The sequence below is a fragment of the Bombus bifarius genome, unplaced genomic scaffold, assembly GCF_011952205.1.
Source record: "Bombus bifarius isolate JDL3187 unplaced genomic scaffold, Bbif_JDL3187 scf7180000007973, whole genome shotgun sequence".
Classification (NCBI taxonomy): Eukaryota; Metazoa; Arthropoda; class Insecta; order Hymenoptera; family Apidae; genus Bombus; species Bombus bifarius.
This window is the reverse complement of record NW_022884359.1, coordinates 5,144,139-5,160,829: the sequence shown is the minus strand read 5'-3', so window position 1 is coordinate 5,160,829 and position 16,691 is coordinate 5,144,139. Positions and strand designations below refer to the sequence as shown.

At 46.5% G+C, this 16,691-nt stretch overlaps 1 protein-coding gene across 7 annotated transcripts in view; it reads left to right on the top strand.

The window, feature by feature from the left end:
• The window catches only part of LOC117216814, a 75,723-nt gene that overhangs the window by 24,524 nt on the left and 34,508 nt on the right, over positions 1 to 16,691 (top strand). Inside the window, exon 1 of one of the 7 annotated variants that reach the window (XM_033463867.1) lies at positions 7,529 to 7,865. The exons of 4 other annotated variants lie outside the window; for them this stretch is intronic. The gene's annotated coding sequence lies outside the window, so the exon portion shown is untranslated. Of the gene's footprint in view, positions 1 to 7,528; positions 7,866 to 13,184; positions 13,265 to 13,284; positions 13,646 to 16,691 lie in introns of those variants that run through there. 2 more of the 7 variants (XM_033463868.1, XM_033463865.1) reach the window with 2 other exon arrangements.

Genomic DNA, 16,691 nt, shown 5'->3' with positions numbered 1-16,691 from the left:
CTTTAAGCCTAACCCCTCGTCCGCCTGCCCGCGATGAATAAACGATCGTGAGTTACGAGCAGATGCGTGTGCTTAATGCGAGTCCGTGCATAGGAGCAGAAAGTTGCGCGACGAAGAAGGCCCTGCCTACTGTATATTCTTGAGTAAGCGTGGGTGTACGTGTAAGGGGCCGCGTGTCTATCCCCACCAGGACAACGTCTGATTTTTATTTCGAAAAACTTTTTTAATAAAAAAGTTACCCGCGCCACCCCATGCCACACTAGGGGTAGTAGGAGCCTCGCTTATACGGCCAGGTGTATTCTATATAGAGGCTGTCGAGGAGAGCGAGAATGGGAAGAAGGGGGGAAGGGGACGACCAAGCCACCGGACCTCGCATTAAAAGTTTCACGGCGCTCACGATATTTCATAACTTTCCTATATTTCGAAAAACGTGCAGTCGACTAGTCGGATCCAGACGAGCCCCGGAATTTGTGTGCACACGGGCTTCCTACTCTTTTGGCCGTGTGTATCGCGATCAAACACGTATGTCGGCGGTGCTTACGCGCGAATAGAGAGCCTGTTACATTGCCATCTCTAACTTCTCTCCTAGGCCAACGTTGTTTCACCTCCTCGTCACGACTCCACACTCTGCCGGCTCACCATTTTATTCCATCTTCTTCTCTTTTCCTTTCCAATCCTTCGTATTTCTCGCTCATGGCTGCCCCGGTCTTTGTTTCTCTTTCTCTTTCTACGCTTTTGCTCTTCCCTTCGTGTGTTCCTTTCGCTTCTAGTCGGCCGTTTCTTGTTCTTTCATTACATTCGTTCGCCGAGAACACACGGTTAAAAGTAACTAGAGCTGGTCGGAACGGCGCTCCGATCGATCGCTCCGAAACGTGCTGGAATCTCGTTTGCGATCGCGACGATAATTGTAAATGCACGCGCCGGGGGGAACGTTCTTTATATTCGCATTTCGCGTAAATTGTTTTTATCGTTTTTATCTCGGTGATCAGGACTTCGTGTCCGTACGTCTGCCTGTTCTCTTTTCCTTCCCCTTCGACTTTTAGTTCCATCGTCGTACATAAATCGAGCCGAGTCGAACCGAGTCGAATTGAACCGAGTTGAATGGAGGAGAGTCGAGTCGCACGAGAGATACTTTTTAACGAATATTCGAAATAGCCCTACTGGTTAAACGCGTCTCGCCGAAGTACAGTCCCTGGTACGAGTCGTATCCGCTCTGTCTCACGCATAATGAAACCACCAGACTTTTGCACCGTAACTGGCCTCCACGCTACTACGTACGACGATACACGACGAATCGAGTACAGTGACAGCTGCATACAACTAACCTCGTATTCTCATCAGTCTGTGTTAAGATGCTCTTAACATTGATGATACTCGTGTTCACGAGCTTCTGCCGGTCATTCGCATTCGCATAGCAGCAAAATAAATTGCCCGGTGAATCTTGATACGCTGGCCAGTGCTTCGAAGCCACTAGTCGAACGAGACGCTCTCGTGTGAAATTTGTGTTAATTGAAAGCACCGCGTATATTCGTTGCATCGTTTGGAACACGCTGCTCGGAACCGAGCCATGGTAAATACATTGTAGTTTCCCTTCGGTCCGATACTTTCTCGATATTTTTGTCCACTTATTGGAAAACTGTTAATATTATACCTACGTTAAATATCGAATTTTTCAGCGTAACTTTCCGCGCGTCTTCCGCCCACGCAATCACCGTTTCAATTTTAATCGCCAAACGAAATTACTCTCGTCGGATAATCTCGGTCTTCTCCTCTTCGTCATATCGTCGTAATCGTAGTCGTGGTCGTCCTCGTCGTCGTCGTCGTCGTAGTTGTCGTCGTTTCCAACAAGGGAGACGATCGAACTTGCAAATTGCCAGCAAAAAATATACACGCCTCTAGATTGAAATTTTCCCCTGTTCTTGAGAGAAAACGAAATAAGTACAAGGACGGGGCGATATTATTGGAACGTCGCACATTATATCGCAACGTTTCCAATCGCATTGGCGTAGACCGTACTTTTATGGTTTTTTAATTCCTCTCATCCCGTGGGGCTTTTTATTCTTATTTTCCGGTCGCTAAGCCGGGATCTTAGAGTGGGAGGACGACGAGGAGCCCTTACTACTCTTCGATATCTTTTCCTTTCTTTCTCTCTCTTTATCTCTCTTTCTCTCGCTCCCTCTTTCTTCCTCTGTTCGCCTGTTCGATTCTCGGCTTCTTCTTTTCCTCGGATTTCGAATCGAGCTCGTGGGCTCTCCGGTCGCACAGGGTGGCAGTGGGTCGTCGTCGACGAGCCTTCGCGACCTCGCTGCCACGGTTTTAACCCGACCGTGCGTGCGTTTCTTTCGATTCCAGTCAACCCCTCTCGATTTCGATGCGTCTACCTGTGGACCGTGCTCGATTCTTGCCCCTTTTCTTTGCTCTTTTTGCGATATCCTCCGCTGTTTCAGTCACGGGAGTAAATCCTCTACGATCAAACGATACCCTCCCTCCCTCCCTCCCTCCCTCTCTCCCCTCTGCACCAGCTCGAAGATTCCGTGGAACAAAAAACAGGATAGCCTTCGAGCTTGAGAAAATTTCCGGCTCTTTCTCTTTCTTTACGAAGAAACTGGATTTCGAGCTGACGTCGAGTCACAGAAAGAAGGCAGGCTCTCCTGGTCCCTTTTCAACCTCGCGACTGCGACCGACTTTCCAAGCTTTTCTCTTTCTCGTCGCGCTACGTTTAAAGGGATAGAGTAATTCGGCTACCGACAAAAGTGAAATTGCTCGACCAGAACTACGCTTTAATGTCTGCTGTCGAGACTGGCTGGTGCTAACTGGAATCGTCTCTGAGTCCACGCGCCTCTATGGTAATCTATATTGATCAACGTCAGCTCGGTATCGTTTGCATTCGTTAATTATAATTAACTAATTAATTAATTAAAGTAAAGCCGCGAAAAGAGAATTAGAGTAGCCTGCAGAAATTGGCAGGAGAACAAAGGAAAAGATTGCGTAGGTGGAAAAGTATCAGGATGGCAATTATATTTGCTAAAGAATTTGATAGGAATCGTGATTTCGTTCCCAGAGTCGAAATCACCGACGCAAAATCGAGCAACGGTGCTTCTTACTTTCGCACGATAGATCGCTAAGAAAATGTAAAAAAATGCAAAAAACTTGGTGTATCGACCGCGGGAAAATGGGAAATTAAAAAGCTGCACGCCGGACTATCGTTCCTTTTACTTGCCCGGTTAGGAAGCTAACGGAAGTTTTTCTACTCGTTATTGTATGCGTGTATGCGTGTCCTGTTGCATTTGTTCATGTGTGTACATGTGCGTGTGTGTGTGTGTGTTGCGTATGAGTAACGGTGAAGTTGTAACACGTCCTCTTATCGTAATAGATTTATCGATTCGGCGTTTACATGCCGTTCAGTTTTTGCGCTACATGGGAACGTTAACTTGTCGTTGAATTTACTGTCGGTCGGCAGGCTAGACCGTTAAGCAAACTTCAATTTGTTCTATGTGTTATAATTACAATCGGTAAGTATAAACGACGGCATGCGTGTTCTGTAATTATGTTGATGCGGCTAATTCGCACACTAAACCTATATGTCCCGTACGCATCCTCCTCCAGTTAATTACCTCGAGAAACCTCGTTAACAAATCGGTTCTTACTTTTCCTCCATCGCTGGTATTGTACCTGTTTCTCCCTTTTCTCTTTTTTCCTTTTCTTTTTTTATCGTAGTCGGGTCATTTTGAGAACTTGTTATTTCCACTAACGAGTGTAATTATTTTCTAGTATTTCATTTTGACGCTAGAATTACCAGAGTTCTTTGAACAAGCAACTCGTAATTTTTCGTTGAAATTTTCTAGATTTATGTTTGTTTCCGTTTATTCAATTTTTCACATCTATCTCAACTTCTCTCCTACTCTTACGTTTTAGCTTTGTCGTTAATTTTATAGCGTCCTAATCCTTCAGAAAAATTTTATAGATTAGGCTGTATGAATCTTTAACGATTCGAGTAATTTTCAATTGCGTACTATAAACATTTTAATTTGTACCTTGATAGGTACAAACTGGCGTTAAAGGAAATCGTCTGACAAAGTGTTTTAAACGTAAAAAGGGCGTATAATTACTCGTAAGAGGAATACAAAAAGAAAGGGTGTTTTTAATCGCGTTTATAATATATCAGTAGGTGGTTATAAACGGTTTTTGAATTACGGTTTTTATCTAATTTGAAATTCACCGAGCTCTCGGCAATCCTCGTGAACGTTGAAACGTAAGTGTGTTTTTGCACGGATGATAGCCGGTGGAGAAGCAGCGCGAAAATTGTCATACTCTCTCAGTGTGCACTTAATGAGCTTGAAAAGTATTTACGTGCCTAGCTCGACCCTCTCGTTAACGCGTTGTCGTTGCCGAGCAAATTTGCCAACTCGTCTGATCGTTAATGCGCTGCAAGACGCGCGTTACAGGTAATATCCGTTACTCTAGCGGACAGTAAAATTTCGAGAAACACTGGCAAGATTTTTTCCTCGTGCAAACGATAGACAAAAACCTAGGGAACAACGTCGCGATTATAAGAAACTTGACGGCAATCGATAAAAGGCTCTAGCGGGAATCCTAAAGTTAGAACCGTATATTAGGGTCATTTATGTCTGAACTACTTTTTCACGTGTTTAATACGCTTAAAGATCCGTGAAACTTTACAAACTTTCCTTCGATTTTGTATTACAAATTGCAGCAGCAATTTCCAAAGAATTGCAAATTTTTCGTACCTATAACGCGATTACAAAGATACTATTTCAATTATCTAGGAATGTAAGGTTACCCGGTAGATTTCGCCATGGGAAAGCTACAGTCATTTTTTCTCAACTACATTCTTACATATTTAATGTACTACCGCGAATCTTTCGAAACTTTCCTTCGGACCTATATTACAAACTATACCGCCACGGTTTCCAAGGAATCGCCGACTTTTCGTACGTGCCGCACGATTCCACGCAAACAACCTTCTAATCCTAAATTCATCGTTGAAGTAGTTTGGTCGATCTGCTTGTCGAAAAACAGGCATCTAGAATCGCATAGCGCTGCATCGGGGTCAGCCGCGTCTGAACCATTTACAACGCGAACTAGTGCTCAATTTCACTTGGCCGTAGTAGGGATAAAGGAAGCAAAAGGAAGGCGAGATACGGATACAGTTTTAAGCGTAAAGCTGGTCCGGTTGGCGAAACACGCGTCGTTAAGAAGGGATGCGGAGGCGAGGCTCGGTGGGAGAAGTGGCCGAAGAGAAGAGGTAGAACGAAGTAACCCGAGCGAAGTGTGATCGTGCAGAAGAGAGCACGGTAGCCGTGCACGGTACGAGATTCGTCCAGTTAGGACAGGTCATGTCACGGCACGCTCGACGATTCATGCCCCTTTTGCCGGAGTTACCGCGCACTTTTCAAGTGGATCCTGCCCGTAGCCGTCGAACGACCGGCTCGCTGCCCTATCTCGAAAAAAAAAAAAAAAGACTCGAGAGTCCATGGACAGAGTCGAAACTCTAACCTTTTTCTTCCCTCTTTCCATCCTCTCTTACTCGACTTTTTTCGTCTGCACTCTCTCCCTTTTTTACATCTCTCCGTCTTTTTATTTCTTTATCATATCTTTTTTTTTTCTTAAGGATTTTGTTTCTGTCTTTCTCTTCTTCTTCTTCTTCGTTTTTTATCTTTGTCGCGAAGGGAGCAGCAGGATCCGAGCGAAGAAACAGCGGCAGGAGGAAAAGGGGGAGGAATTCGTAAAAAGAGAGGAATGCAACGTCTGGTCGTACGTCATTCTGTCCGCGGTACGGTGGCCAACAATGCTTTCTCTCTTCTTCTCTGTGCGAGCCTCGTGGCCTCCAAGAATTCTGCCGAAGCGCTTTTGATCTCGCTCGCGCGCAAATTACGAGAATCCGTATGGAGAATTTTCAGAAATGCCGATCCGTTGCCTCGATCCACGTCAATGGAAAGAGATTAAATTTTTTTGCGCGGACTAGCAACGAAGCTTCTGCTTTTATTCTTGAAAGCTCACGTTTGTTTTTCGATTCTCGGCAGCTTCGTCGAATCGCATCGCGTGTTTCAATATACGAGACACAGAGTGGTAAGCGAAACCGTAGTTCGATCCTGTAATTGGTACGCTTTACTGCCCCTAGGATAATTAGACGGTAATCGCGTATTTCTTGGTAATCGTACGATGAGTCCTGAAAGCGTGTGCACAGGTCGAAGGCAAAAGTTGCAGGCAGGACAAAAAGCGCGCGACTAGAGAAGAAGAAGAAGAGACGAGCAAAAAAAAAAAGAAAAAGCTGCGGGGGAAGAGAAAGAGAAAGAAAGAGAGAGAGAGAATGTCTCCGGGGCGAGATGTTCGGATAACGCATTAAACACCGTTCCTTCTGGAAAGCGATGCTGAACGGGACAAGGAGGGTAATACCCTTGCCGGTGGTATCGTTAGCACGATGTAACGCAACGAGGAACGAGGAACGAGCGGTCGTTCACGTCGTCGGTATCGTTGTTACACGGACACATAGAGGAAAGCGCGCGGCGTGTTGTGCGGAGGTGCTCGGCAAATGACAGAGGAGGGTGCAGATAGGAAGGGGAACGCGTTTGTGTATGTGACGATGTGCACATGTACACTCACGTATAGTACACGTATACGTGTACACGTGCGCGCGAGATGCTCGGTTCGTTTGTGGGGGAATTGTTGGTGCGCGGGGGTTGGTGCAGGAATGAAGTTGGCCGACGGGCGAGAGAAGCCTAGGAGAAGCGAGAAACGGTGCAGGGGAAGAAGGAGGAAGGGTGAATCATGGTGGGGTGCTCTCGAAAGGGTGGAGTGGGTGCGGGGTGTCTCTTTTGAGCCGCTGAACTTTGCCAAGTTCGAAACCGTCCGAGGCCGTGGCGACTCACCCTCTGACGTGCATTCGGCTTCCACCCTTCTTCTTCCTCCCCTTCTTTCGTTCTATCTCTCCCTCTCGTTCTCTATATCTCTCTTCCCCTCATGGTTTTCCCTGCATCGGTCTCTCCTTCTATCTATAACAGTGTACGACTGTACTCGCCGTACACGTCTCTCTTCTCTTTCTCTGTTTTCTCTCCTCCGGCCCCCGTCTGTTTCTCCTGCCCGTCGCTGTCTCTGTTCCTCCTTCTCCACTCACCCCCCTCTACCCGAAACCGCGCTTCGGCGTACCCTCTCAGCCGTCGTGGTATTATGGAAATTTTGAACCAATTCGAAAATCAATAGTCCCTGCCAGGAAGCCTCGAGGCGGCCTACGTTGCAACCACGCTCTTCCCTAGAACGTATTCAGGACCGCGGTGTGTTTCACGATAGGCCGCGTAAGCCTTCGCGTTTTCGCGTCTTACGCACTCGCACGTCTACCAGGCTGCTCCGACATTTTGGTACCGCCGCGTCACACAGAGCAACACCTTCGCGGTTTTTTCGTGCGGCGCATTTTTTCTGCCGCGGTGCTTCGTTCGTGGCGCGTACGAAAAAATCGGAGGGAAAAAAGGCGAAAGGTGGTTTTAGTTTCTTTCTCTCTTTCTTTCGGTCGTGGGAGAGGCGCAGAAACGAAGGATGAAGCGGGAAAAGAGAGAGGGGGTCAAAATCTTGGCAACGTTGGAGGCTTTTTCATTTGATGCGCATCGGATTCCGGGACGCTTGGAATCGCTTCGGTTCCCATGAGTCTCCGCGGCAATCCGAGTAAAGGGATAGAGGAGGGGCGTCTACGCGGCTGGTGGGGAGAGCTTTTTTCGTTTTACAAACTGGTTCAATTTTTTCTCAAAAAGCGGGTGAACACCGCGGAAACCGGTTGTGTCTACGCCGACTCGGGACCCGACTAGCCGAGGAGGAGGCGTCGGAGGGGAATGGTCTTCTCTTCGGAGCTCCAGGTTCGTGTAGACTCTGCTATGTAGCCCCGTTCAACGACAGTATCCTTCTACTTAATTGAACCAACTGATCTCATTGTGTCTGCGAGCACGCTTCCATCCGAAAATCCAATTCCCCGCTCTTCCCAAAACTTTCTCCCAAATGTCTGCCGACGTCTACGCCGGAAAACCAGTAATTACTGAGATTTTTCCGAGTCTCTCGATGAACTTTCCAGCTTTCTCAAACTTTCTTACACCCATCCTCCTCCCGTAGAATTCGTAATTATTATTTTATCATAGATCGCGATAGCGTAGCCGGGGTAAGTTTGTCGCGATCCTCGAATTTTTTCCATCTCGATCTCGCTTTCGTTTCGATCGAAAGGAAAGCTTTCAACGCGTGGCTGTTAATCCTGTTGTTCTCCTCGGATCTACGCGACTGAAAATGGATGTTACGCGTGCCTCTCGTGGTCAACTTCGCTTTTTTCTAAATCTCGCAATCTCGTCGTATGGACAACGCGATTAAGGGAGACTCACAGAGGAAACGAGAACAACGGGATTAAGAAAGTCTACGGCGCGAGAGCGAGATGTTTTCATATTTTCCCGAAATTCGAGAAATTTTCCAGCGATATCGAATGAAAGTGATTCGATCGAGAACGACCCAAGGAACGCAGCAAGGGTCGAACATTCGCTTTGGTTATGCCGCATCCTTCTTCTCACGATGGAAATGCAATTATGATGCTTCTAAAATAGAACTCTCTTTGTTCCTTCGTAATAAAAAAAAAAAAAAAAAAAAAAAAAAAGGAGAGAAAAGAAAGAAAAAGAGGCATCTGACATCATTATGATAATAGTGACAAAGCTTTAAGACGATTTGGAAAAGGCTTTTGTGCATGACACACTTCTCCCTTTCGCGAAACCTACTCTGGAGAAGCCAACGCGAAGTAGGTTTCCATTAGCAACGACGTATTATTATTTACCAGGCACGCTCTGAGAATCCAGAAGTCTCTTTTCAGTAGCGTAAGCCTCGCGTCGCGGGCCTGCGGATGTCTCCGACCAACTCTACCAAGATTTCACCGACGCGAGCCCCAGTTTACAGCCGATGCCGTTGTGTTCGACGCTTTATTTTCGTAATTGTCCCTTGGCCGATCGATTCCAATTGCCTCTCGGCGTTATTGTTACTTACGCTCCACTCGGAGCCGTCTTTCACGAAAAATATGTTCTAAAGTCCTCTTAACCCTAATGTGCAACGACGTTTTCTTCTTTAGCGAAGTATCGCGGTAATGTTGGATATTATACGCTACGGTCGCAACGTTACCTCATTGCACGGATATCTTTACAAAATTTATGCAAAAGCTTTTTGAATATTAAAACGTCGAACTTCGGTAAGCGTTTCAGTTGGCCAAGTAAGGATTAAAAAAGTTTCTGCGTTTGTATTTTTTCATTTTCTCTATCTTGCCGTTCTTTTCAGTTTCGACAAGGTCCACGGACTCGTATTTCGAGTAAAAAACAGGGTCCGAAAGTAGTCGGGTCAAAAAAACCTTTTCCCGGCTAAAATTGCCCATTTCGAAGGTAGCGATGTTTCGCTTTTTAAAAGGTTGCTGCTGCGTCCAACTCTCTACGTGTACCAAAGGCAGGCAGAGAGAGAGAGATAAAAAAGGCGAGAATCCGACGAACAGACGAATGGTCAGGCCAACAACGTTGCTCCGGATGAACGATATTGGTCTCGACCTTCGTACCCTTTGGAATTTATCCTCTTTAATCGATCGACATGGAATCGTTCAATTTTTAGCGTTGCTCGCTATTTTAGCCGTGACACCGTCGACTGTCGTCGCGAAATCGCATGGCAAGACGATCGAACCGGCCAAAAATACTTGTCGTTCTTTCTTGAAATCCAGGACGAATCGGACCGATTTCCACGATAGACAAAGAAAAGGTAGATATATAGAAAGGTTTTTCGGTATCGTTCAGCGGCAGTCTTTGACTCGAGGCAAAGACGGCTATGAAGATCAGTGGAGTATGTCGCCTAGTAATCGTCGAGTGCACTTGACTAACGCTCGCTTTAGTGGATCTCGCTGAAGGCACGCGTTCGTGTGCGAACGTGTACACACGCGCGATTGCGAGTTCGTGTGACTCGATGAAGCGTAACTTAATACAATATTTTTTCTCGCTTTGCATATACAACTCGTTGAAAATTCTGTGTATCCATGTGGTCTTGCTGAACACGACCACGAGTTCTTGCTTGGCTCTGTCGACTTTTTAGCAAGTCGAAAACCGCATCAAACATACCTCGCCTCTTCTCCTGCAGTTGGATCTTCTATTTCGATAGATATTATCGAAACACGGATAGTTTTTTAAATTGATTTGAATATCCCACGCGACTTTGCTTTTGTTGGATTGGCAACTAAGTGATTGCGGATATTGTCGGTACCACCTAATGACAAAATCCGCAATCACTTAGTTGCCAACCCAATATCTTCTTACGAATGGAGCGTTCGAAAAGCAAAGGGAAAGAGGGTGGCAAATGTTTAAAGCGGAAACGCGAGGAAGAAGCGAGGAGAAGAAAGCAGCATGGTTAAACGAAACGATCGCGTGTGTTCGTGGCCCATGCTGAAAATTGCCATGGTTGGGGAAAAAATCAATTTGGCAGTGACTTCGTGGTACTCGAGGAGAACAGTTGGTCACCGTCCAATAACCGGAAGCGGTGGCAACGGCTCGAAGGTAAAAGAACGTGGCGCTTATCGTGGAGAGAAAGAGAGCAAAGAAGTACCTCGTCTTTCTGCGTACGCGATTAGCGTCGTCGTATCTCATCGATTATCGTCCCCATCCTCTCTCACACGTTGGATAGCGTGCAACTTATCCCAGCAATATTTTGTCTTCGCATTGGGTAAAGCGATAACGACGTGTGATGTAACTGGGAGCCCGGATACGTTGAGAAATAAGCGGAAACGATCTGGTTCTCATGAGAACCTGCAGCGATACTTACCACGGTGAACGAACAAATTAAAAACGTGTTTTCGTCGAGATATTGATTTTTAGCCGGACCAAAGGCAAAAACAAAGCGAGAAAAAGAGAAAAACACAAGTCGTACGCTGTATCTTTCACAAAATTGTTCCGCACGTTGAAAAACATTGCTCGCTATAATATCAAAATATCGAAGATATCGTTAAACCGTTGCTTGTCTTAATATTTTCAAGAGATTTATATTTCTTTACCTAACGGTACCGTGTTTTTCGTTCTCCAGTATTTCGTATCGAAACACTATCCTTTGGCACGTTTTTCTTCTATGGTGTTCGAATCGACTCGATAGTTTCTCCGTTTCTTCGGAATTTGAAGTACACGCGGTTCCGGTTTATGAAATTCCTGTACAGATAGACGGTGCCCTAGTTAACTTGCAGCGAGCTTCGATCAATTCAATCAACGACAAACATATTCGCGTCGTAATACATTTATCGAACACGATATTTTCCTCGTCGTCTAACGTAAAATGGAAAACTTTGCTGCAAAAATCATCCCCTCTACGGATCCCATAATACCAGAGAAGAACCACTTGTAGCTTCAACGCGTGTTACTTCGTGTCTTGCAGCTCGGATCTTCCAACCAAGATGTAACGTTTAAAAACCACACGTACGATAAGCGTATCGTTGGTAAGAGAAATATTGATATTCGCAGTGGTTTACCATCGTGAAGCGCATTGTGCGATCAGCAAAGAGAATCGGTGCTGGCCTAGAACGGAAGAAATCCGACCGAGAGCCGTTCCACGAGCTTCTGGATTGTTCTTTTCGTTCGTTTCGCACGCCAGCGTCTGCCCGTCTCCTATTTTCACTTCGGCTTCGCCTTCGTTCCTTCCAGTAAACGCGTCTTGCTCTTATCTGCCGACAAATTGCTCTCGCTCTTATCTTCGCATTTTTTCCCCCCTCTCTGCTACGAATCAGAAGACGAATCTCTTTCCTTTTTCGTTTTCGTTACTTTCGCGGTTGAGAAATTTCCAAGGGCACGCGTAAGATTTTCTGAAAAGTCGTGTCGTCTCGGAACGACCGGCCGAAGTTCTACGCGAAAGGTTATCGATGCGGTTACGTATTTCTTCGGAGCGGCGGAGAGCCGCACGATAAGGCCTACTTGTAAAATTCCAATCCTTTCGAAAATACACAAACAGGTCGTTATTAAACCCTGCTACGTTCTTTCGGACATTTTCGCAGTACAGTCGTACTTGCCTATCGCTGACAAAAAATGAGATAATCGTGGCCGATACGCACGATTTTTCGTTCCAATATCTTGCCGCGGATTTCGTCGAAACGTATATCAGACTAGCTGAGAGTAGCTTTCTGTTCGTCGAGACAAGAGCGTGATTCAAACGTTTCTTAGAAGAATTAAGAATCGAGAAATAGATAAATAAGCGAGCAAACAGATATATCCGATAGTTGATAGCTCATACGATGCCAATGTATCGTTGCCAACGTGGTCGTAGTCTTAAAAATCGCCGTTTTCCTCCGTACGAAACAGGTAATCGCACGCAGTCAGAGAACATTCCTGCGCACTGTCCATGCTCTTATCAGGCAATGGCTCGTACGAGCCTCCGTTTTCTTCGGCCGTCGTCTTATCATCGCCCTGTGACGCACTTGCATTGCATCAACGACGCGCCCGCAAAACAACCCCCACCCAAATTCCATAAAATCACAACCGGCCACGTAACGTCGATGGAAGGACAGAAAGTCAGTGAATACGTTTGCGGGTGGTAACGGAGAAGCCAATGGAAGAAACAGCCTTCGTTGTCGAAACGAAATTTTAGTCAGATTAATGGAACTTTCGTCGATCGAGTACATCTGTTCGAAGGCGAGCTTCGATTATGCGAACGAAGAACAAACGGTAGCGACAAAAATGAATAAAGCTCGATTATATACGGACTGATTATCCGCCGATAATTCAGCGAATTCAGACAACCAGAGTTCTAGCGTAATATCGAAAAATAATAAAGGGAAACAAGGGGAAGTTGGCGTATGTTTTCGACTAATGGTGCATAGGCACAGTGGCGTATCGTTTGGCGGGGCATGGGGGAGCCGCATCGCATCGCATAGCATCGCATCGCATCGCATCGCATCGCATCGCATCGCATCGCATCGCATCGCATCGCACATCATATCGTATCATATCGTCTGGTTTCGTATCGTATCGTATCGTATCGTATCGCATCGTATCGTAGAAAGGTAGTGGGAGGTGGTGGTTGGCGATGGCTAGGCCGGGAGGGGACTGTGTCGGCCTAAGAAGGGGCTGCCAAGGGGAGGAAAGAGCTAAAAGGAGGAGGGATACACATCGAACGAACGGAGAAAAGGAGGCAGTGGCGGCGGCGATGGCGGCTGGTCGAGCAGGGGGTAGGCGAGACGGGGGAGGCCAGAAGAGACACAGGACGGTTCCGTGGCATTTGTAGCATTGTAGGTCGTTGCGTTTTATAACGTGACTCCTTAATTTCCGCGACTGGCGCCCGTGTCCGCGAAAATCGCCTTTGCAATCATCTCGCTTCTCGTCGTCGTCGTTCTATTGTCATCTTCGCGGTAGCGTTCGTCGTGGTGTCGTCGTCGTCGTGTGGTATTCGTCGTGGTGTTGCACGTTGTCGTGCTTGTGTGACTCGTTGTTACGAATGCGAACCTCCTTAAGCGGCGATGAAGCGTTTACGAGAACGCGGCTGGTACCCTTAATGGATCCACAAGGCTTTTTTGCTCGAGCCTCCTTCGTTTTCCACGGTTTCTGACTCGATCGCGGACGGGACGGGACAAAGAGCAGCGCGCGTGGTCGACGCGTGGAAACGAGACTCGGTACGCGGTAATTGCATACAGTGTGTCTGTGCGTCTGTTGCTGCTGTTGTTGTTGCACCATACCTTTTTCTGCGGTTACGTGTCCCTGTCTTTGTGCGTACCTGTCGTTTTCCCACTTGTATACGTGCGTGTGCGTGTGTTGCGATCCTCGTTGAACTCGACTCTCGTTTCCTTGAACGTGTTCCATGCCACGCTTCGGTCGTGTCACGATGCCCACTCCAAGCGTCGCGAACGTACCTCGCGAAACGACGCACCGAGGGAAAGAAACGTCATTTTTCCAAAGAAAATGCCGCGTTTTCGCTCCGTGTCTTGCAAACAGGTGGCAATTATCCGTTCTCCGGGTGTACGTTTGGTTGTCAGTACGTTTAATTGGACACGGACAATCTCTGTCTTTACGTACAGCGATATTCGAAAACAATTATAGACCAGTAAACGAGTAAATTATAAATCATTGGTTGGTTTTTATTCAAACGAGCACGATCTTCCTTGCCACGATCTTCGTAAATCCGTTTCGTCGCGCACATATAAATCGCCAAGTAGTTTACACGAGTTCGCAGTTTTTCCGATTGCACGGCGCATCTCGAACGTGACCAAAATGCTTTGCTCGTTCCCTTTCGCTTTTACTTCGGTGTCGTTTACTCGTCATCGTTGTTTTCGAAGATGAAAGCACAGAGGAAATCGTGGCTCGCAGGTAACTCGACCTGTTCGACTACGTGACTAGCAAGTCCTCTTTATTTTCGACTTTGCAGCGCTTTGTCAAAATTCTCGTCCCGAGATACAGCTTTGCTTTACACCGTGAAAAATATTCAATGTTTTTCACACTTTTCGAGTCGGCGTAACGCGAAGTTTATTCTCAGTTACAGTTGTTCGAGCGTGTCGGTCCGATGTTGTGACTCGCATGATTAATGCGTCGCTCCTTTCACCTGCGTGTCGCCGAGTGGCGTCTAATTGCGCTAATCGCGCCATACGTCAGACGTTCGTTGCACCGGTAGTCTGACCAATCACTGTTCCATCGATTTCTCATATTTCGGCGAACCAAATTTTCCTATCCGAAAGGAAATCCTTTTCATCGAGAAGATGACACGAGAAGAGCCGTATCGCGCGGTTTTCTGTCGTTTCGGCAAGTTTCCCTTATCTATTCCGGATCTGTTTTAGTCGCACTAACGCGATCACAAACCCAAACGATCTCGCCGCGTTATGGCACGCAATTGGCGAGCGCGGAAACGACGCTACGCGCGTAATTATACTCCTCTTTGATGTTCGCATTTGGTGCACGCCAGCCGGCAGCACGATGTAGATAAAACAAAACAAAAAAAAAAAAAAAAGAATAAAAAGAAGAATGGAAAAAAGAGGGTGGAAAAATAGAGAGAAAAGGGGGACGAGCCAAAAGGGAGATGCGTTTGAGTTTACGCCCGTTTTTCGAAAAGACCAAGTCACGTTTTTTTCCCCGCAGCGTGCGTAGTAAAACTCGCGGAGCTTACGCTTTTAAGTCGACTGTGGCCGTCCCCTCTCTCTCCTCGCCGGCTTTCCAGCTACGCGGAAATATCGCGTAATAAACCAAAAAGCTCGCCTTTTTTACGAATTTATCTCGCCCTGTTTTTTTTCTCTTCTCGAAAGTTTACGACCATCCCGTGGAAATTTCGTTTTTATGTAACAGGTAATTTCGAGAATTTACTTTTCCCGATGGACCAAGCCGCTTTGCGCCCTCGTGTGCTCTCGCCTTCTCTCTCTCTCTCTCTTTCTCTCTGTCCCTCTTTTTTTTTTCTTTCTCTTTTTTCCCCAAGCTGGAATTTTAAAACCACGACGCTTCGGTGAAACTTTTCAAAGGGGGACGCGTAGGATCCCGAGCCAGGGATGGTACCGAGCAACTTTTACTTTCCTTGACTTTTCACACCTCCCACCTTCGTACTGCGACGTGGTCTCGATGATTTTCGAATGTTTGCCAAGCGACAAACCATTCGCGCGGGACAAATATTTTTTAGCCTGACGCTTCTCGAATCGACTTCGCGATTGAAATGGCCGATGGAAATGCTCGTTTCCAAACATACGGGTAAAAAAAAATTCCATACACGTAGATCTAGCTGCAAATATTGTCGACACCTCGACTAGCTCGGTACCGTGGAAAACGCGCCTGGGAACGGTGATTTTCAATTTCCACGCGTTCGCGCGTTTGTTTTCGTCACGGGTTCGACGTTTCGTCACCACTTGTTGTGTCGGGACGTTGATGTTTCCGGTGGAAATCAATAGAATCCATGAAACGAGGCGATCTCCTTGCTGCGACCAGTGACTCTGCATTCGTTCAATTATCTCTCTCTTTTTCGCTTTCTCTACCTCCCTCTCTCTTTCTCTTTCTCTGTATATGTGTACGTTCTCTTTTCCACGAAACGGGAGAAGGTTGTATGTAATGTGGCACGTGCGTGCACGAGGAAAAGCAGGCAGTGTGTATACGCCCCCCTCGTGTGCACGAGAGAGAATCGACGAAAGAGAACGAGAGAAAATGATCTCGACGCAGCGTGCGGCGAGGTTTATCTCGAAGTGCGCGATAAAGCCACTATCGTAGGTCTCGTTGCGCGGCTCTTTGTCGCTTCCCATAAAACAAAAAAAAAAAAAAAAAAATGAAATAGAAAAAGAAAGGAAAGAAATCGCTAGGAAAGTCGGTCAGAGCAAACCGTATTTACGAATCTGAAAATTCGTCCCGCGACGAGGAAGGAGGAACGTTTCTGTCGTGCCTCGTCTATGGAAATTTCATCGCCGGAACGGAAGAATAATTGTACGATCGGATTCGTTCCAGTTGATTTCGGTTTCGTTAGGTTCGCTTTGATTCACTCTAGTTCGTTCTGCTGCAATCCACTTCGCTTTGTTTTCTCGGAGATTCTCTAATTCGCGGAGAATCGTGTTTCGAAATAACTCACGGTGAATGGAAGATAAGTGGAATCAATTTATGGTACATGCCGTGGTGATAACGAAAAGCTGAGTAACCCGTTTTCGAGAAAATAAATCGAGTCGGCGGAACGTACTTGGAGGGAGGCGAATGTTCTTGTTTCGC